The sequence below is a fragment of the Bombina bombina genome, chromosome 3 (genome assembly GCF_027579735.1).
Source record: "Bombina bombina isolate aBomBom1 chromosome 3, aBomBom1.pri, whole genome shotgun sequence".
NCBI lineage: Eukaryota > Metazoa > Chordata > Amphibia > Anura > Bombinatoridae > Bombina > Bombina bombina.
The window spans coordinates 464617280-464640325 of NC_069501.1; the positions used below are offsets into that span (position 1 = coordinate 464617280).

At 40.0% G+C, this 23046-nt stretch overlaps 1 protein-coding gene across 9 annotated transcripts in view; it reads right to left on the reverse strand.

Annotated features, from left to right (window-relative positions):
* The window catches only part of ATP2B4 (ATPase plasma membrane Ca2+ transporting 4), a 279350-nt gene that overhangs the window by 247145 nt on the left and 9159 nt on the right, over nt 1–23046 (reverse strand). The gene's annotated exons all lie outside the window — the stretch shown is intronic.

Below are 23046 nucleotides of genomic sequence, written 5' to 3' on the forward strand. Positions count from 1 at the left end.
ATTTTAGGAATTTTTACCCTGTTCCATGGGAATCCTTTCGATTCGCACCAACAGATATATTTCTTCCATACTTTATGGTAAATTTTTCTAGTTACAGGCTTTCTAGCCTGAATAAGAGTATCAATGACAGAATCTGAGAACCCACGCTTTGATAAAATCAAGCGTTCAATCTCGAAGCAGTCAGTTGGAGTGAGGCCAGATTCGGATGTTCGAACGGACCTTGAACAAGAAGGTCCCGTCTCAAAGGTAGCTTCCATGGTGGAGCCGATGACATATTCACCAGGTCTGCATACCAAGTTCTGCGTGGCCACGCAGGAGCTATCAAGATCACCGAAGCCCTCTCCTGATTGATCCTGGCTACCAGCCTGGGAATGAGAGGAAACGGTGGGAATACATAGGCTAGGTTGAAGGTCCAAGGTGCTACTAGTGCATCTACTAGAGTCGCCTTGGGATCCCTGGATCTGGACCCGTAGCAAGGAACCTTGAAGTTCTGACGAGACGCCATCAGATCCATGTCTGGAATGCCCCATAATTGAGTTATGTGGGCAAAGATTTCCGGATGGAGTTCCCACTCCCCCGGATGAAATGTCTGACGACTCAGAAAATCCGCTTCCCAATTTTCCACTCCTGGGATGTGGATTGCAGACAAGTGGCAGGAGTGAATCTCCGCCCATTGAATTACTTTGGTCACTTCTTCCATCGCCAGGGAACTCCTTGTTCCCCCCTGATGGTTGATATATGCAACAGTCGTCATGTTGTCTGATTGAAACCTTATGAATTTGGCCTTTGCTAGTTGAGGCCAAGCCTTGAGAGCATTGAATATCGCTCTCAGTTCCAGAATGTTTATCGGGAGAAGAGATTCTTCCCGAGACCATAGACCCTGAGCTTTCAGGGAGTTCCAGACCGCGCCCCAGCCCACCAGACTGGCGTCGGTCGTGACAATGACCCACTCTGGTCTGCGGAAGCTCATCCCTTGAGACAGGTTGTCCAGGGTCAGCCACCAACGGAGTGAATCTCTGGTCCTCTGATCTACTTGGATCGTCGGGGACAAGTCTGTATAATCCCCATTCCACTGTCTGAGCATGCACAGTTGTAATGGTCTTAGATGAATCCGCGCAAAAGGAACTATGTCCATTGCCGCAACCATCAAACCTATTACTTCCATGCACTGCGCTATGGAAGGAAGAAGAACAGAATGAAGTACTTGACAAGAGCTTAGAAGTTTTGATTTTCTGGCCTCTGTCAGAAAAATCTTCATTTCTAAGGAGTCTATTATTGTTCCCAAGAAGGGAACTCTTGTTGACGGGAATAGAAAACTTTTTTCTACGTTCACTTTCCACCCGTGAGATCTGAGAAAGGCTAGGACAATGTCCGTATGAGCCTTTGCTTGTGGCAGAGACGACGCTTGAATTAGAATGTCGTCCAAGTAAGGTACTACTGCAATGCCCCTTGGCCTTAGCACCGCTAGAAGGGACCCTAGTACCTTTGTGAAAATTCTTGGAGCAGTGGCTAATCCGAATGGAAGTGCCACAAACTGGTAATGCTTGTCCAGAAAGGCGAATCTTAGGAACCGATGATGTTCCTTGTGGATAGGAATATGTAGATACGCATCCTTTAAATCCACCGTGGTCATGAATTGACCTTCCTGGATGGTAGGAAGAATTGTCCGAATGGTTTCCATTTTGAACGATGGAACCCTGAGAAATTTGTTTAGGATCTTGAGATCCAAAATTGGCCTGAATGTTCCCTCTTTTTTGGGAACTATGAACAGATTGGAGTAAAACCCCATCCCTTGTTCTCCTAATGGAACAGGATGAATCACTCCCATTTTTAACAGGTCTTCTATACAATGTAAGAATGCCTGTCTTTTTATTTGGTCTGAAGACAATTGAGACCTGTGGAACCTTCCCCTGGGGGGTAGTTCCTTGAATTCCAGGAGATAACCTTGAGAAACTATTTCTAGCGCCCAAGGATCCTGAACATCTCTTGCCCAAGCCTGAGCGAAGAGAGAGAGTCTGCCCCCCACCAGATCCGGTCCCGGATCGGGGGCCAGCATCTCATGCTGTCTTGGTAGCGGTAGCAGGCTTCTTGGCCTGCTTACCTTTGTTCCAGCCTTGCATCGGTCTCCAGGCTGGCTTGGTTTGAGAAGAATTACCCTCTTGCTTAGAGGATGTAGAGTTTGAGGCTGGTCCGTTTCTGCGAAAGGGACGAAAATTTGTTTTATTATTAGCCTTAAAAGACCTATCCTGAGGAAGGGCGTGGCCCTTTCCCCCAGTGATGTCTGAAATAATCTCTTTCAAGTCAGGGCCAAACAGCGTTTTCCCCTTGAAAGGGATGTTAAGCAATTTGTTCTTGGAGCACACATCCGCTGACCAAGACTTTAGCCAAAGCGCTCTGCGCGCCACAATAGCAAAACCTGAATTTTTCGCCGCTAATCTAGCTAATTGCAAAGTGGCGTCTAAGGTAAAAGAGTTAGCCAATTTAAGTGCTTGAACTCTGTCCATAACCTCCTCATAAGAAGATGCTTTATTGAGCGACTTTTCTAGTTCTTCGAACCAGAAACACGCTGCTGTAGTGACAGGAACAATGCATGAAATTGGTTGTAGAAGGTAACCTTGCTGAACAAACATCTTTTTAAGCAAACCCTCTAATTTTTTATCCATAGGATCTTTGAAAGCACAACTATCTTCTATAGGGATAGTGGTGCGTTTGTTTAGAGTAGAAACCGCCCCCTCGACCTTGGGGACTGTCTGCCATAAGTCCTTCCTGGGGTCGACCATAGGAAATAATTTCTTAAATATAGGGGGAGGGACAAAAAGGTATGCCGGGCCTTTCCCATTCTTTATTTACAATGTCTGCCACCCGCTTGGGTATAGGAAAAGCTTCGGGGGGCACCGGGACCTCTAGGAACTTGTCCATCTTACATAATTTCTCTGGAATGACCAAATTGTCACAATCATCCAGAGTAGATAACACCTCCTTAAGCAGAGCGCGGAGATGTTCCAATTTAAATTTGAATGTAATAACGTCAGGTTCAGCTTGTTGAGAAATTTTTCCTGAATCTGAAATTTCTCCCTCAGACAAAACCTCCCTGGCCCCTTCAGACTGGTGTAAGGGCATGTCAGAACCATTATCATCAGCGTCCTCATGCTCTTCAGTATCTAAAACAGAGCAGTCACGCTTTCGCTGATAAGTGGGCATTTTGGCTAAAATGTTTTTAATAGAATTATCCATTACAGCCGTTAATTGTTGCATAGTAAGAAGTATTGGCGCACTAGATGCACTAGGGACCTCCTGAGTGGGCAAGACTGGTGTAGACATGGAAGGAGATGATGCAGTACCATGCTTACTCCCCTCACTTAAGGAATCAGTTTGGGCAACATTATCATCAGTGGCATCATTGTCCCTACTTTGTTTGTCACATTCATCACATATATTTAAATGGAGAGGAACCTTGGCTTCCGAACATACAGAACATCGTCTATCTGCTAGTTCAGACATGTTAATAGGCATAAACTTGATAACAAAACACAAAAAACGTTTTAAAATAAAACCGTTACTGTCTCTTTAAATTTTAAACTGAACACACTTTATTACTGAATATGCGAAAAAGTATGAAGGAATTGTTCAAAATTCACCAAAATTTCACCACAGTGTCTTAAAGCCTTAAAAGTATTGCACACCAAATTTGAAAGCTTTAACTCTTAAAATAACGGAACCGGAGCCGTTTTTACATTTAACCCCTATACAGTCCCTGGTATCTGCTTTGCTGAGACCCAACCAAGCCCAGAGGGGAATACGATACCAAATGACGCCTTCAATAAGCTTTTTCAGTGGATCTGAGCTCCTCACACATGCATCTGCATGCCTTGCTTCTCAAAAACAACTGCGCATTAGTGGCGCGAAAATGAGGCTCTGCCTATGACTAGAAAAGGCCCCCAGTGAAAAAGGTGTCCAATACAGTGCCTGCCGTTTTTTTAACAGAATTCCCAAGATTAAAATAACTCTCCAAAGTTATAAACCATTAACTATGCTTATAAAGTAATCGTTTTAGCCAAAAAACTCTTAGCCATCTCCGTGGAGATGTTGCCTGTGCAACGGCAAAGAGAATGACTGGGGAAGGCGGAGCCTAGGAGGGATCATGTGACCAGCTTTGCTGGGCTCTTTGCCATTTCCTGTTGGGGAAGAGAATATCCCACAAGGAAGGATGACGCCGTGGACCGGACACACCTATGTTGGAGAAACTATAACCACAGCCCTACTTAAAAAGGCCGCCAATACACGCCTTTTTTTGGATCTCTTGCTTGCAGCACAATATGATAAGGAATTAATATAAATCTTCCTAGAATAGATTGGCACTTATAGTTTCTTCAAGCCTAGTAGAATAAAATACCATTATCCTCACAAGATGGTATCTGACACCTAAATGAATGAAGCTGCTGTTTCTAAAGACTTGAGCTTTGTGTTAGCTGGGGTGCGAAAAAAGAAGGTACTATGCTGCATATGGGGGAAATGCCCCAACATTTTTCATCATTGGAGGTAAAAGTTAATTCTCCAAACAGAACATCATTGGAAAGCACATGTCAAAATTTTAATTTAAAGGGACACTCAAGTCTAAATAAACTTTTTTTTTTTTAATGATGTTAAAATGAGCACATATCCTGCTTTATTCTCCTTCTCATCTATAGAGCGTTGAAGATAGACATACATTAAATCAGGATAAAAAGAAGCTATTGACTACATATTGACATAATATCCTTGGCTGGAGTTTTGCCCTTGAAAGCAACAATATTATCTGTGCTATGAATGACACTCCTTGGAATTTGGTCAGTTTATTTTCCATTTCTTTTAGGCATTCGGGGTTTCTCAATAAAACATGAAGCTACAGGGAAATGTAGGGCAGATGTGAGTGGAGGTAGATAAGAGTCCAACCAAACTTGGAATGTCTCCAGCAATCACAGGGGAAAAAAATGGCAGCTACACACATATACTGCTTGTGAATGGCTCACCAGTGACTGTGTCACATAATTAAAAAGTATCTTTATTGACCTATTGCTTGTATATATCTCTTTAAAAACAGAATTTATGTTTACCTGATAAATTACTTTCTCCAACGGTGTGTCCGGTCCACGGCGTCATCCTTACTTGTGGGATATTCTCCTCCCCAACAGGAAATGGCAAAGAGCCCAGCAAAGCTGGTCACATGATCCCTCCTAGGCTCCGCCTACCCCAGTCATTCGACCGACGTTAAGGAGGAATATTTGCATAGGAGAAACCATATGGTACCGTGGTGACTGTAGTTAAAGAAAATAAATTATCAGACCTGATTAAAAAAACCAGGGCGGGCCGTGGACCGGACACACCGTTGGAGAAAGTAATTTATCAGGTAAACATAAATTCTGTTTTCTCCAACATAGGTGTGTCCGGTCCACGGCGTCATCCTTACTTGTGGGAACCAATACCAAAGCTTTAGGACACGGATGAAGGGAGGGAGCAAATCAGGTCACCTAAATGGAAGGCACCACGGCTTGCAAAACCTTTCTCCCAAAAATAGCCTCAGAAGAAGCAAAAGTATCAAACTTGTAAAATTTGGTAAAAGTGTGCAGTGAAGACCAAGTCGCTGCCCTACATATCTGATCAACAGAAGCCTCGTTCTTGAAGGCCCATGTGGAAGCCACAGCCCTAGTGGAATGAGCTGTGATTCTTTCGGGAGGCTGCCGTCCGGCAGTCTCGTAAGCCAATCTGATGATGCTTTTAATCCAAAAAGAGAGAGAGGTAGAAGTTGCTTTTTGACCTCTCCTTTTACCAGAATAAACAACAAACAAGGAAGATGTTTGTCTAAAATCCTTTGTAGCATCTAAATAGAATTTTAGAGCGCGAACAACATCCAAATTGTGCAACAAACGTTCCTTCTTTGAAACTGGTTTCGGACACAGAGAAGGTACGATAATCTCCTGGTTAATGTTTTTGTTAGAAACAACTTTTGGAAGAAAACCAGGTTTAGTACGTAAAACCACCTTATCTGCATGGAACACCAGATAAGGAGGAGAACACTGCAGAGCAGATAATTCTGAAACTCTCCTAGCAGAAGAGATTGCAACCAAAAACAAAACTTTCCAAGATAATAACTTAATATCAACGGAATGTAAGGGTTCAAACGGAACCCCCTGAAGAACTGAAAGAACTAAATTGAGACTCCAAGGAGGAGTCAAAGGTTTGTAAACAGGCTTAATTCTAACCAGAGCCTGAACAAAGGCTTGAACATCTGGCACAGCTGCCAGCTTTTTGTGAAGTAACACAGACAAGGCAGAAATCTGTCCCTTCAGGGAACTTGCAGATAATCCTTTTTCCAATCCTTCTTGAAGGAAGGATAGAATCTTAGGAATCTTAACCTTGTCCCAAGGGAATCCTTTAGATTCACACCAACAGATATATTTTTTCCAAATTTTGTGGTAAATCTTTCTAGTTACAGGCTTTCTGGCCTGAACAAGAGTATCGATAACAGAATCTGAGAACCCTCGCTTCGATAAGATCAAGCGTTCAATCTCCAAGCAGTCAGCTGGAGTGAAACCAGGTTCGGATGTTCGAACGGACCCTGAACAAGAAGGTCTCGTCTCAAAGGTAGCTTCCAAGGTGGAGCCGATGACATATTCACCAGATCTGCATACCAAGTCCTGCGTGGCCACGCAGGAGCTATCAAGATCACCGACGCCCTCTCCGGATTGATCCTGGCTACCAGCCTGGGGATGAGAGGGAACGGCGGGGAACACATAAGCTAGTTTGAAGGTCCAAGGTGCTACTAGTGCATCCACTAGAGCCGCCTTGGGATCCCTGGATCTGGACCCGTAGCAAGGAACTTTGAAGTTCTGACGAGAGGCCATCAGATCCATGTCTGGAATGCCCCACAGCTGAGTGACTTGGGCAAAGATTTCCGGATGGAGTTCCCACTCCCCCGGATGCAATGTCTGACGACTCAGAAAATCCGCTTCCCAATTTTCCACTCCTGGGATGTGGATAGCGGACAGGTGGCAGGAGTGAGACTCCGCCCATAGAATGATTTTGGTCACTTCTTCCATCGCTAGGGAACTCCTTGTTCCCCCCTGATGGTTGATGTACGCAACAGTTGTCATGTTGTCTGATTGAAACCGTATGAACTTGGCCCTCGCTAGCTGAGGCCAAGCCTTGAGAGCATTGAATATCGCTCTCAGTTCCAGAATATTTATCGGTAGAAGAGATTCTTCCCGAGACCAAAGACCCTGAGCTTTCAGGGATCCCCAGACCGCGCCCCAGCCCATCAGACTGGCGTCGGTCGTGACAATGACCCACTCTGGTCTGCGGAATGTCATCCCTTGTGACAGGTTGTCCAGGGACAGCCACCAACGGAGTGAGTCTCTGGTCCTCTGATTTACTTGTATCTTCGGAGACAAGTCTGTATAATCCCCATTCCACTGACTGAGCATGCACAGTTGTAATGGTCTTAGATGAATGCGCGCAAAAGGAACTATGTCCATAGCCGCTACCATCAACCCGATCACTTCCATGCACTGAGCTATGGAAGGAAGAGGAACGGAATGAAGTATCCGACAAGAGTCTAGAAGCTTTGATTTTCTGGCCTCTGTCAGAAATATCCTCATTTCTAAGGAGTCTATTATTGTTCCCAAGAAGGGAACCCTTGTTGACGGAGATAGAGAACTCTTTTCCACGTTCACTTTCCATCCGTGAGATCTGAGAAAGGCCAGGACGATGTCCGTGTGAGCCTTTGCTTGAGGAAGGGACGACGCTTGAATCAGAATGTCGTCCAAGTAAGGTACTACAGCAATGCCCCTTGGTCTTAGCACAGCTAGAAGGGACCCTAGTACCTTTGTGAAAATCCTTGGAGCAGTGGCTAATCCGAAAGGAAGCGCCACGAACTGGTAATGCTTGTCCAGGAATGCGAACCTTAGGAACCGATGATGTTCCTTGTGGATAGGAATATGTAGATACGCATCCTTTAAATCCACCGTGGTCATGAATTGACCTTCCTGGATGGAAGGAATAATAGTTCGAATGGTTTCCATCTTGAACGATGGAACCTTGAGAAACTTGTTTAAGATCTTGAGATCTAAGATTGGTCTGAACGTTCCCTCTTTTTTGGGAACTATGAACAGATTGGAGTAGAACCCCATCCCTTGTTCTCTTAATGGAACAGGATGAATCACTCCCATTTTTAACAGGTCTTCTACACAATGTAAGAATGCCTGTCTTTTTATGTGGTCTGAAGACAACTGAGACCTGTGGAACCTCCCCCTTGGGGGAAGTCCCTTGAATTCCAGAAGATAACCTTGGGAGACTATTTCTAGTGCCCAAGGATCCAGAACATCTCTTGCCCAAGCCTGAGCGAAGAGAGAGAGTCTGCCCCCCACCAGATCCGGTCCCGGATCGGGGGCCAACATTTCATGCAGTCTTGGTAGCAGCGGCAGGTTTCTTGGCCTGCTTTCCCTTGTTCCAGCCTTGCATTGGTCTCCAAGCTGGCTTGGCTTGAGAAGTATTACCCTCTTGCTTAGAGGACGTAGCACCTCGGGCTGGTCCGTTTCTACGAAAGGGACGAAAATTAGGTTTATTTTTTGCCTTGAAAGGCCGATCCTGAGGAAGGGCGTGGCCCTTACCCCCAGTGATATCAGAGATAATCTCTTTCAAGTCAGGGCCAAACAGCGTTTTCCCCTTGAAAGGAATGTTAAGTAGCTTGTTCTTGGAAGACGCATCAGCCGACCAAGATTTCAACCAAAGCGCTCTGCGCGCCACAATAGCAAACCCAGAATTCTTAGCCGCTAACCTAGCCAATTGCAAAGTGGCGTCTAGGGTGAAAGAATTAGCCAATTTGAGAGCATTGATTCTGTCCATAATCTCCTCATAAGGAGGAGAATCACTATCGACCGCCTTTATCAGCTCATCGAACCAGAAACATGCGGCTGTAGCGACAGGGACAATGCATGCAATTGGTTGTAGAAGGTAACCCTGCTGAACAAACATCTTTTTAAGCAAACCTTCTAATTTTTTATCCATAGGATCTTTGAAAGCACAACTATCCTCTATGGGTATAGTGGTGCGTTTGTTTAAAGTGGAAACCGCTCCCTCGACCTTGGGGACTGTCTGCCATAAGTCCTTTCTGGGGTCGACCAAAGGAAACAATTTTTTAAATATGGGGGGAGGGACGAAAGGAATACCGGGCCTTTCCCATTCTTTATTAACAATGTCCGCCACCCGCTTGGGTATAGGAAAAGCTTCTGGGAGCCCCGGCACCTCTAGGAACTTGTCCATTTTACATAGCTTCTCTGGGATGACCAACTTGTCACAATCATCCAGAGTGGATAATACCTCCTTAAGCAGAATGCGGAGATGTTCCAACTTAAATTTAAATGCAATCACATCAGGTTCAGCCTGTTGAGAAATGTTCCCTGAATCAGTAATTTCTCCCTCAGACAAAACCTCCCTGGCCCCATCAGACTGGGTTAGGGGCCCTTCAGAGATATTAGTATCAGCGTTGCCATGCTCTTCAGTATCTAAAACAGAGCAGCCGCGCTTACGCTGACAAGTGTTCATTTGGGCTAAAATGTTTTTGACAGAATTATCCATTACAGCCGTTAATTGTTGCATAGTAAGGAGTATTGGCGCGCTAGATGTACTAGGGGCCTCCTGAGTGGGCAAGACTCGTGTAGACGAAGGAGGGAATGATGCAGTACCATGCTTACTCCCCTCACTTGAGGAATCATCTTGGGCATCATTGTCATTATCACATAAATCACATTTATTTAAATGAATAGGAATTCTGGCTTCCCCACATTCAGAACACAGTCTATCTGGTAGTTCAGACATGTTAAACAGGCATAAACTTGATAACAAAGTACAAAAAACGTTTTAAAATAAAACCGTTACTGTCACTTTAAATTTTAAACTGAACACACTTTATTACTGCAATTGCGAAAAAACATGAAGGAATTGTACAAAATTCACCAAATTTTCACCACAGTGTCTTAAAGCCTTAAAAGTATTGCACACCAAATTTGGAAGCTTTAACCCTTAAAATAACGGAACCGGAGCCGTTTTAAACTTTAACCCCTTTACAGTCCCTGGTATCTGCTTTGCTGAGACCCAACCAAGCCCAAAGGGGAATACGATACCAAATGACGCCTTCAGAAAGTCTTTTCTAAGTATCAGAGCTCCACACACATGCGACTGCATGCCATGCCTCTCAAAAACAAGTGCGCCACACCGGCGCGAAAATGAGGCTCTGCTTATGCTTTGGGAAAGCCCCTAAGGAATAAGGTGCCTAATACAGTGCCTGCCGATATTCTTATATCAAAATACCCAGATAAAATGATTCCTCAAGGCTAAATATGTGTTAATAATGAATCGATTTAGCCCAGAAAAGTCTACAGTCTTAATAAGCCCTTGTGAAGCCCTTATTTATGATCGTAATAAACATGGCTTACCGGATCCCATAGGGAAAATGACAGCTTCCAGCATTACATCGTCTTGTTAGAATGTGTCATACCTCAAGCAGCAAGAGACTGCATACTGTTCCCCCAACTGAAGTTAGTAGCTCTCAACAGTCCTGTGTGGAACAGCCATGGATTTTAGTTACGGTTGCTAAAATCATTTTCCTCATACAAACAGAAATCTTCATCTCTTTTCTGTTCCTGAGTAAATAGTACATACCAGCACTATTTTAAAATAACAAACTCTTGATTGAATAATAAAAACTACAGTTAAACACTAAAAAACTCTAAGCCATCTCCGTGGAGATGTTGCCTGTACAACGGCAAAGAGAATGACTGGGGTAGGCGGAGCCTAGGAGGGATCATGTGACCAGCTTTGCTGGGCTCTTTGCCATTTCCTGTTGGGGAGGAGAATATCCCACAAGTAAGGATGACGCCGTGGACCGGACACACCTATGTTGGAGAAAATGGATTTGTTCTTCACACCTGTACAGCAAGATCACCAGGAGACAGCCAAAGCCTACATTATGTCATCTTCTATTTTATCATATGTTTCACGTCTCACATTGTACTAACTTAGATATTATTATTATTTATTATTATTAATAATAAATAGACATTCTATATTAATTAAGAATATCAGATCCTAGTCCCCAAGTCTCCGCGTTACCTTAAAGGAACATTTATGAATGCCTAAGCAATTATTCAGTGTGTTACAAAATATTTGCATGCAAAATAAATGTTTTTGAAGAATGTGCATTGTTTTGCAGGCACAGGAAGGACCCCTTGAAAAGCCTCTTGTATGTTGTATATTTTACTACATTTGCTATGGCCAATTAAATGACAGGTATAAATAAACTCCTGTATATATTTGCCAATCACTGTTCAGCAGGGTCAAGGTCCAGCATTTCACAAAAAGCACTTCAGCTTGTCAGGGCTAAACAACAGGCCAAAACATTGATTTTTTTTTTTATTATTATTATGCATAAACATTTTGCAGTTAATCAATTTTTGAGTTGAAAGTAATGGTAAATGCTAGCGTTTGTGAAACACTAGGATTTACCAATGCATCAAACAAAGTGGACTTTTAGTCATGAAGTATAAAATACTTCATGCTGAAAGTTCATTTGTCTGCAGCGTTCGCCATGCTGAGCACCTCAGGCTGCCCATGGCAGAACGCTATTTTGCAATGAGGGGATCTTAGCCAATAGAGTGCTAGCTATCCGGCATAATGCCAGCTGGCCCACACAGCTATTGGCTAAGAAGTAGAAACGTCACATCATTGACAAAATAGCGTTCTGCCGTAGGCTGCCTGAGGCACTCAGTGCGGCATACGCAGCAGACAAAGGAACTTTCAGCATGAAGTATTTTATACTTCATGACTGAAAGTCCCCTTTATTTGTTCCATTGGTAAATCCTAGCATTTCAAAAACGCTAGGATTTACCATCACTTTAACATCTCTTTAAAGGGACCCTGAACCCATTTTTTTTATTTTGTGATTCAGATAGAGCATGAAATTTTAAGCAACTTTCTAATTTACTCCTATTATCAGATTTTCTTAATTCTCTTGGTATCTTTATTTGAAATGCAAGAATGTAAGTTTAGATGCCGGCCCATTTTTGGTGAACAACCTGGGTTGTTCTTGCTGATTGGTGGATAAATTCATCCACCAATAAAAAAAAGTGCTGTCCAGAGTTCTGAACACAAAAAAAAAAAAAAACGTTAGATGCCTATTTCAAGTAAAGATAGCAAGAGAACGAAAAACAATTGATAATAGGAGTAAATTAGAAAGTTGCTTAAAATTTCATGCTCTATCTGAATCACGAAAGAAAAAAATTGGGTTCAGTGTCCCTTTAAAGAAACATAAAAGTGTAAGAAGAAAATGTTCTATTGTGTTTGAGCATTTTATCATTGCACTGTTGCTTGCATATAACTGTTTAAGACATGCAAAAGAGTTAAACGCACAGTTAAAGCCAGCTCCAAAGAAGCTAGCTGAAAACATCTGGTGAGGCAGTGACAAGAGGCATATGTGTGAAGCCACCATTCAAAAGCTAGTTCCCAGTAGTGCATTGCTGCTCCTGAGCCTACCTAGGTTTGCTTTTCAACAAACAATACCAAAAGAACCAATTTATTTTGATAATAGAAATAACCTGAAAAGTCACTAAATAAATTAACCCTGAAAATTTTTTTTTAGCTTTCACGTCCCTTTAACAATCACCTTGTATACCCTACACTACTGTTATCTGCTGTTTCCTTTGGGCATTGCATGTTCTCTCTCACTGCTGGTGGTCTATGCAGAGAAAGGACAGGGGAGGATATTGCTGGGCTTGGCTGCTACACTGCCTGTAAACCAAGCAGAAATGTAGTCACAATAAGCACAGCAATCCTTGTGTCTTTAAATAAAAGGGACATTAAAAAAAATGTCTTTGCTTCAGATAAAGCATACTTTTTAAAACAACTTTCCAATTTACTTCTATTATCAATTTTGCTTCATTCTCTTGGTATCTTTTATTGAAGGAGCAATACACTACTGGGAGCTAGCTGAACACATTGGTACGCATATATGTGCTGACCCTACCTAGGTATGCTTTTCACCAACCAAAGTATACCAAGAGAATTAGCTTTACTTATCTAGCTTAGATCAGATCCATGCACTGTGCATGTGTGTTACTGCCACAGAATGCTACTAGTAGCCAAGAGGTTAAATCATTGATGTAAGGTGGGTTTTTGTTTGTGCTGGTTTCTGAGCAACATGGCGTTAAATCAATCACTGTGTGGGTGTTAATGGCAACCAAGAGGTTAACTAGTTGCTACTGGCAATCAAGGAAATGAATCACTTCTGTGTGTTATTGCAAACCAAGAGCTTTAAGCACTTTGCATGTCACTTTCAACTAGCGGGTCAAATCACATGGGCATGATTAATTTATTAGATATTTAAATTAGTGTGTAAAGCTATATTAACATTAAGCACACACACATATATATATATATATATATATATGCAGAAACACATAGAAATATTCATAAACTGCATTGCATTATATAAACTGTTCAATGTAATAAATATGTCATAATGAAATACATCACATAACACAAACCAGAAACCCTTAAATCCCCTTACTTCCTTCCCGCTTAACCTTCCGTTCCCTCAGGCCCTACTCTTCCTTCATTCTAGCAGAGATAGGGAATTTAGCAAGCAATGCAGGTAAAGGGACATCTGTTACAAACAGGTGACATCAGCTATCCAACCGTGACCTCAAGGGCAACAGAAAAACACAAATAAGACAGCGAGAGACAAAAAAAAAAAAAAAGCAAGGAAGGAACACAGAGACAGTATGAGGTCAAGAGACAGACAGCAGAAGAGCAAGACATCGAAAGAGAGGAGAGAGAAAAAGAGAGGAGAGAGAAAAAGAGAGGAGAGAGAAAAAGAGAGGAGAGAGAAAAAGAGAGGAGAGAGAAAAAGAGAGGAGAGAGAAAAAGAGAGGAGAGAGAAAAAGAGAGGAGAGAGAAAAAGAGAGGAGAGAGAAAAAGAGAGGAGAGAGAAAAAGAGAGGAGAGAGAAAGAGAGAGGAGAGAGAAAGAGAGAAAGAGAGAAAGAGAAAGAGAGAAAGAGAGAAAGAGAGAAAGAGAAAGAGAGAAAGAGAGAAAGAGAGAAAGAGAAAGAGAGAAAGAGAAAGAGAGAGAAAGAGAGAGAAAGAGAGAGAGAGAGAAAGAGAAAGAGAGAGAAAGAGAGAGAAAGAGAGAGAAAGAGAGAGAAAGAGAGAGAAAGAGAGAGAAAGAGAGAGAAAGAGAGAGAAAGAGAGAGAAAGAGAGAGAAAGAGGAGAAGAGGAGAGAGAGAGAGAGAGAGAGAGAGAGAGAGAGAACAGCAAGAGATAATGAAATAGATAGAATGAGTAAGAGAGCAGGTAAAGAAGCAATTGAATAGATAGCAAGAGGTAAAATGAGGGTTAAAAAAAGCATGCACACACAAAAATTTTTAAAAAAAAAAACACACAAGAGGAAGAGATATTCATAGAATTAATAATAAGCAAAAATGGCAGGAAATGAAAAAAGTGAAATAGAGGCCCAGAAAATAGCCGCGTGAGATCAGGCAGAGCAGTGCTGGAAAATGCATATATGACAACATGCTGCAAAAATAGATAAGCACACACCCATCATAAAACGCTTGAAAGATCAAATGTTTGCGATGAGTTATTCACAAAAACTGGATGTTATTAAGAGTAAATTTTGCTGCATGTTGCAAAACCTTTTTCTCTTTCATGATTCTCTCACGTCTGTTGTTATCAACATGGATATTTACAAAAAAAGAAATAAGTTATTAGATGATGTTGACACTTTCCCTACTAGGATACACATCAGTTGTTACAACCTGTTTCAAGCAATATTAATGCTTTCCAAATCCACAAGATCAAGACACAGCAACACACAAAATATCAAAATGTAAATTTTTGGAAGAAACCTTTATGATGGTCTGAAAACTGCAAAGCCTTCTAGATAGTTTAAAGGGCCTCTAAACATTTTGTACATGTAATGCAGATAAGTGCATATAAATAAGCCCTACTGATGCTGCTTCAACCAATCGGAAGCCGTAATGCCCAGTGCCCACTTCAACTCTCAATAGCAGCACGCTCCCGCTGCCAGCTTTCAGGATCCTTTATGTTCAGGGTTGTAAAGAATGAGAAAAGCAGGTGGCAGAAGCCGCCCGTAAGATGCGTAGAAGCAGCTTTGAAATGCTGGACAGCCTGTGGATAACTTAAAGGGACAGTCTAGGCCAAAATAAACTTTCATGATTCAGATAGAGCATGTAATTTTAAACAATTTTCCAATTTACTTTTATCACCAATTGTGCTTTGTTCTTTGGTAGTCTTAGTTGAAAGCTTAACCTAGGAGGTTCATATGCTAATTTCTTAGACCTTGAAGGCCACCTCTTTTCAGAATGCATTTTAACAGTTTTTCACCACTAGAGGGTGTTGGTTCACGTATTTCATATAGATAACACTGTGCTCGTCCACGTAAAGTTATCTGGGAGCAGGCACTGATTGGCTAGACTGCAAGTCTGTCAAAAGAACTGAAATAAAGGGGCAGTTTGCAGAGGCTTCGATACAAGATAATCACAGAGGTTAAAAGTATATTATTATAACTGTGTTGGTTATGCAAAACTGGGGAATGGGTAATAAAGGGATTATCTATCTTTTAAAACAATAACAATTCTGGTGTAGACTGTCCCTTTAAGTAACCCTACAAAGGATTAAAAATAAGAATATGGGAGGACATCAGAGTGGCGGGAAAGGTAGCAATCCGATTATTTCTTTACAATTAGCAGAATAACAAAGGCAAACATTTTTGGTTTAGTGTCCCTTTAAAAGGGACAAAGTTGCATTGCTCTATTGCTTGCCTTTAACTATGTGCTTTATCCCTGCAAAAAGGGGTAAAGATTAGTTAAAGGGACATGAAACCCAAAAATTTTCTTTCATGACTCCAATATATAATTCAATTTTAAACATTCCAATATACTTCTATTATCTAATTTACTTCATTCTTTAGATATCCTTTGTTGAAGAAATAGTGACGTACAGTGGTGAGCCAATCACACGAGGCATCTATGTGCAGCCACCAATCAGCAGCTACTGAGCCTATTTAGATATGCTTTTCAACAAAGGATATCAAGAGAATGAAGCAGATTAGATAATAGAAGTAAATACGGAAATTGTTTAAAATGACATGCTCTTTCTAAATCATAAAAATAAACATTTGGGTTTCATGTCCCTTTAAAGTCAGCTCCCGACCAACAACCTTCTACTGGTAATAGACAGAAAGGCTGTTGGCACTTTCATCATACCCATTTTACCTTAGGTACCACACAAAGGCTGCTGGGAAATGCCACCTTTTGGCCACCTTTATGATAGCTGACCAGACTAAAAAAAGTCTGCCAGTGTCTGGTCAGGGAGAGCACTTTTAAAACTGGTAGAGGAGCATAAATAATTGTACAAAGGAAACAAATACAAAAAAAAAAAAAGTTTTTTTCAGATAAAATATAATAATTATTTTTTAGTAACATGCTGCATAAGAGAAGTGATTTAAACTGACAATTACGCATCTAAAGCAGTTCTTGGCAGACCCTGTAACTAAAGGGACACTGAACCCAATTTTTTTCTTTAATGATTCATATAGAGCATGCAATTTTAAGCAACTTTCTAATTTACTCCTATTATCACATTTTCTTCGTTCTCTTGCTATCTTTATTTAAAAAAGAAGGCATATAAGATAAGGAGCCAGCCAATTTTTGGTTCATAAACATGGACAGCACTTGTTTATTGGTGAGTGAATTTATCAACCAATCAGCAAGAACAACCCAGGTTGTTCACCAAAAATGGGCTGGCATCTAAACTTAGATTCTTGCTTTTCAAATAAAGATACCAAGAGAATGAAGAAAATTTGATAATAGGAGTAAATTAGAAAGTTGCTTAAAATTGCATGCTCTATCTGAATCACAAAAGAAAAAAAAATGGGTTCAGTGTCCATTTAAAGGAGCCACATCTCAATTTTACATCAGGCTGGTAACTTTTTAAATCAATATACATATAAATATCAAATATAGCATATTCAGATTTTTAAATATATCCTCATTTCTAGACATGTGCGTTCTTGTACTTTGCTAGCAAACTAATGCCGAAAATGTCTGCGCCAGCGGCATTCGGCTCTTTTCACACCCAAAGATCTGGATTTGCACTGGATCGCCAGATCAAGACCCTGTCATGGCCAGGTCCAATCTAAAACCTGAACCCCATTGAAAACCTCCGGAATGTGATCAAAAGGAAGATGGATGGTCACGAGCCATCAAAGAAATCTGAGGGGCATAAAGTTACCCAACAGCAATGTGAAAGACTGGTGGAGAGAATGCCAAGATGCATGAAAGCTGTGATTAGGGGTTATTCCACAAAATAGTGGTTTCTAAACTCTTGTCAAGTTAAAACATTAGCATTGTGTTTAATAATGAATATGAACTTGTTTTATTTGCATCATTCCAGGTCTGAAAACACTGCATCTTTTTGTTATTTTGACCAGTTGTCATTTTCTGCAAATAAATGTTCTAAATTAAAGCATTGGATCTCTCTCTCAATCAAAAGTCACAAATAGGAATGGAAGGAGGAAAAATAATTATTCTATGGATGTCAGTAAAACTCACAACCAATCCTTTCTTTGAAGGTACACATTTAAATGCATACTGTACACTTTCCCCAAGGATTCTATAACTCTAAACTCTGCAGCATATAAATTCAAATGCAATGGCGCAAGTGCTAGTCTACAACTCACATCGCCTCCGGAGGGTAATCAACAGTCACACAGTAAAGAAAGAGAGGCGATTATAAGCATAATATGTCAAACTGCAGGAATTCCCTGCCCAGACTACCTGTTTCTATTTAAAATGAGTTAGGGATTTTTAACATACCTAGTCTAAAAAAAAGATTTCTTGAAATAAAAAAAAATAATAAACATTTTGTTTAATATATTATTCTATTTTCAGTTATTCCCATGTACTACTAAATTTGCTCTCTTAAAAAAGAAAAAAAAATCATAATGGAATATTACATCAAAATGACGGTTTCACTTTTAACCCCTTGACCCAATATGATGTATGTGTATATATTATATATATATATATATATATATATATATATATATATATATATATATATATATATATATATATATATATATATATATATATATATATATATACACACACACACACACAAACGTTATGCAGTACGAAGCTCATCGTATCGCATATTATATACATACATATACACATGTATGTATATATACACATACGTTATGCAGTACGAAGCCCATCGTATCGCATAAAATATATATATATATATATATATATATATATATATATATATATATATATATATATATATATATATATATATATATATATAAAAGCAACAGTCAGTGGTATAGCACTCTCAAACAAGGTCCGGGGTGCACAGCAAAAGTAACAAATAATCTCAGAAAGAAGCAGGCACTCTCCGTTTTAAACTTCAATTATTTACTTAGTGACGTTTCGGGGTTTCACCCCCGTCCTTAATGACGTTTCAGGCTGTAAGTCTGAGGACGGGGGTGAAACCCCGAAACGTCACTAAGTAAATAATTGAAGTTTAAAACGGAGAGTGCCTGCTTCTTTCTGAGAATATATATATATATGAAAATTGCCAGACACCATTAGAAGGGGGAGGTTTAGAAAGCTGTTTGGGAGGGATCATGGAGGTGGGATGGTAAGGAGGTTCCTACACTGTAGAAAATATTATATAAAATGAATTTATGCAAAAAAAAAAAATCTGCCAGTACCTAAGAAGGTGGTGAGGAGTGTTGGTGGAGGGGGGAAAGAGCTGTTTGTGAGAGATCAGGTGGGGAGGGGGTGTAATCCTTACACTTGCCTGCACACATTTGTCTCTTGTGATTGGCTAACTAGATGTGTGTCTTCAGCAAACGATAACAAGATAATGAAGCAAATTGGATAATAGAAGTAAATTGGAAAGTTTATTAAAATTGTATGTTCTATCCAAATCACGAAAGAAAATGTTGGGGTTTCCTGCCCCTTTAACATATTCCTAATGATCAAATTGTACCCACTTGAGTGTATTAAATTGTTAACAACATAGCTCTTTTTTCTTTGTCAGTTAAAATAGCTGATTTTGCCTGTTGAAACCCCTGTCTACTGAAATGTTCAATACTTCAGTATTAGCTACAGAAAAAAAACTTACGTAAACAAGAGGCAGCAGCAGAAACCTAAATTCCATTGGAGGTGGGAGAGAGCTCAGCCTATTTGACGGGGTGTTAACTGCAAATCTTTGAACACAACTCTTATAAGCTGCTTGTTTGAGAATATTGTCCCTGTAAAGAATTTACAGTTGTGAACATGACTGACATTAATAAGAAATCCTTCTGTGTACATTCACATGACAATACCGTACTTAGTAGGCCCAATTCAAATCAGCTCAATCCTACTGTTCTTTTCTGCATGGGAAACTTGGCATTACCCAAACACCAACACTGTACTGCACATAGACTTCTCCTTTACACCCAGCTCTCTATACAATTTTCGAAATGCTGATGTAGCATATGAGCCACTAATCAGTGAGGTCCCTAAATAATTTCTACTTCTAGATTTCATGCCAGCTTTTGGAAAATACTCAACTGGATTTGTGGACCAGCTGGCTCATTACCATTAAAATGACTCAGAATATCTCTTTCTTTTGTGTAAATATGGTGTTTGGCTTTCTGGCTCACAAAACTTAAAGGACCACTCAATGCAGTAGATTAGAATTACACGATTAACATGTGCATAATAGAAAGACAAGGCAATAACACCTACTCTGAATTCCAAAAAAGCAGATTTGTGTCTGACAAATGTATTTTTTTCTCTCCCATTTTCCGGCCCTCTGTATCATGTGACAGACATCAGCCAATCACAGACTAGTATACGTATACCCTGTGAGCTTGATAGGTTTACCAGAAGTCCACCCTTTAAGAAATTAGTAAATGCTGTACATTCCCAAATGTTGATAGAACAGGCTGATGTTAAGAAACGTATTAGGACATGTGCAAATAAATGGGAGATGTAACTCCTTTTCCTTCCAAAGTCACTGACAAGTAGGGTGCTATATCCCTTAAAAGGGACAGTCAAGTCCATAAAAAAACTTTAATTTTTCAAATATGGCATGTAATTTTAAACAACTTTCCAATTTACTTTTATCAACAATTTTGCTTTGTTCTCTTGGTATTCTTAGTTGAAAACAAACCTAGGAAGGCACATATGATAATTTCTAAGCCCTTGAAGACTGCCTCTATTTTATTTGCTTTTCACAGCAGGGGAGAGCTAGCTCATGTAGGCCATATAGATAGCATTGTGATCACCCCCGTGGCTGGTGGCAGACACTGCACTAATTGGCTAAAATGCAAGTCAATAGATAATAACTAAAAGTCATGTGATATGGGGCGGTCAGAAGATGCTTAGATACAAGTTAGTCACAGAAATAAAAAAAAGTGTATTAATATAAGTGTTGGTTTTGCAAAACTGGGGAATGGGTAATAAATGGATTATCTATCTTTTTAAACAACAAAAATTCTGGTGTTGACTGTCCCTTTAAGAACAGCATTTTATACTGAACAAAAACTTACATGGGAGGTGGTGCTTTCAGGACTCGACAAACCCAGGAGCCAGAAAGTCACTGGCTCCTAGAATTTTATCCCTGGCTCCTAACTATTTGGGTTATTGTCCATACATCTATATAGAAATGGCTCCTAAATTTTAAAAAGATTTGGCAACCCCTGGCTTGGAGAATATCGAGAGCAGCATCAAGGACTCACACAAATATAATATATGATGCACCTAACCCTCCCACAGCGGCACATTTTAGGTGTGTTTGCACTTTGTTCCATGCTTCCTAGCGAGGCCAAACAGCAAATTTTGTAACCTAATAATGTTGCAAATCAAATAGTCAAAAATCCATTAGATTACAGGTTTTGCTTTTTGGCTTCTTTAGGTACTGTGGTTAAGCACTATTTTTATGCAAAATCAAAAAGGTATTCAATGCCCCTTTAAATTTGATAAGAATCACCAATTAATTTCATCACTAACCAATCTTCAGATCTTCCAAGGACCAGACCTATTACTCTTAAACATTTAGGCTTTGATGCAGACTGGGTGAACTAATATGAATTCCACATTCTTCAGGGATCCGACCAGCTGACTTTATAAGAAGACTGTTCAGAAACTTTATTACTCGCCCCTTGTGGCACCAACAATCTAGAAGTCTGGAACAGAGCCAAGATTACTACAATATTAGACCCAATAAAAGGTGCAAAAGTGAGGTCCCTCACAATCTTAAACCATGATCTGCCAGTTCATGTCGCTGGTTAATTCAGTGTCCCTCATTCAGATTTATAAATGTATTCATCTATATGTATAGTGCTGTGAAAAGGTGTCTGACTACATTTCATGTGAAAAATATTAGTGATGCACCGAAATGCAAATTCTGGACCGAAACCAAAACTAAAAATTCAGGAGGAACTTTGCCGAAAACCGAAACTTTTTTTAAACTATAGTTTTTTATTTATATATAAAATTGTATTACTATTAGACATTTTAGTTGAAAAACTACAAGCCAATAAAATCATGACCACACTTTTATTGAAAGTAACATCTGACAGAATCAGAATGAACATTTTTTTTTTTTTACCAATTATCCAGTAAAGACCTAGAAAACTTATTATGTGCAAAACAGTAAGTCAAGTAATAAACTCATCAAATAATTAACTGAAACAGCAGCTGTAGGCTAGTATCAAATTTAAAATATGCTACACAATAATTTAACTGAAAATAACAGGCAAAAAAAAAAAAAACTAAATACAAAATAACCGATAATGGCATTTTCAACCGAGATTACCAGTAAGGGCATCATTTTTCATTTTTTTATTTTTAGTTTGTAGTAATACATGTAGGGAGATTTAAGAGATAAAACAATTTGGTGCTGGTTTAATTTATTAGTGTATAAGTCAGGGTTGAACAAATCCTGGAAGCTATAGAGCCATGGTTTCTAAAATTTTACTTCTGGCTACTACATTTTAAAACTATTAGACAGACATGTATGTGTGACTTGTTCTGTAATATCCTTATTGCTTGATATATGAATCTGCAACTACTATGCTCACTAATCTCACACGGAATAACACACCTTTAGGTGAAAGTGACCCTCAACCGAGAGCAGCTGTTGATTCCTATCAGTCTGGAAAGGTCTACAAAGCCATGTCAGGGGCTGTAACAAAACAACCATACTGTCCAAACAGATAATGTTTCTGATCGCCCTTTTCCTTCCTCTAATATGTTGTATACAAGCAATAGAGGAATAATAAAATGCCATGTGTGTAACCCCTGCGATGGGTTAATGGAAGCTAATGTTAGCACCAGAGAAGCAATGCACCACTGGGAACTAGCTGAACACACCTGGTGAGCCAATGCCAAGAGGCGTGTAGTAACCAATCAGCAGCTAGCTCGCAGTGGTGCACTGCTGCTTCTAAGCGTACCTAGGTATGCATTTTCGCAAAAGATACCAAGAGAAAAAGTAAACTTGATAACAGAAGTCAATTAAAAAAAATCTTTAAAAAGGATATGCTCATGTCCTTTTAATATACTTCCTCAGCCCCCTGAAACCCCTTCTCTACCCATATATCTATATAAACATCTAAGCCATAGACCCTCATCTATTAAAACTTTTCTAGCACCACCTCTCAACACTTCTACCTTTCTTAACCCTGCCTTGTCAGTTAGATCTACATACTCTAACCCAGGAGTCGACAAATATGTTTAAAATTTACAAGCCAGTAAAATTTAGGCGCCAGATATACTTTTAGAAGCCAGACAGAGGTATTTGTATATAAATATATGGACAAAAAAACAAAAAGTTAGGAGCCAGGGGTACATTTCTAGGAGTGAGTGGCTCCCGGGTTTGTCGAGCCCTGCTTAATTAACCCTATCCTTGATATAGTTAAACACTGGTTGAT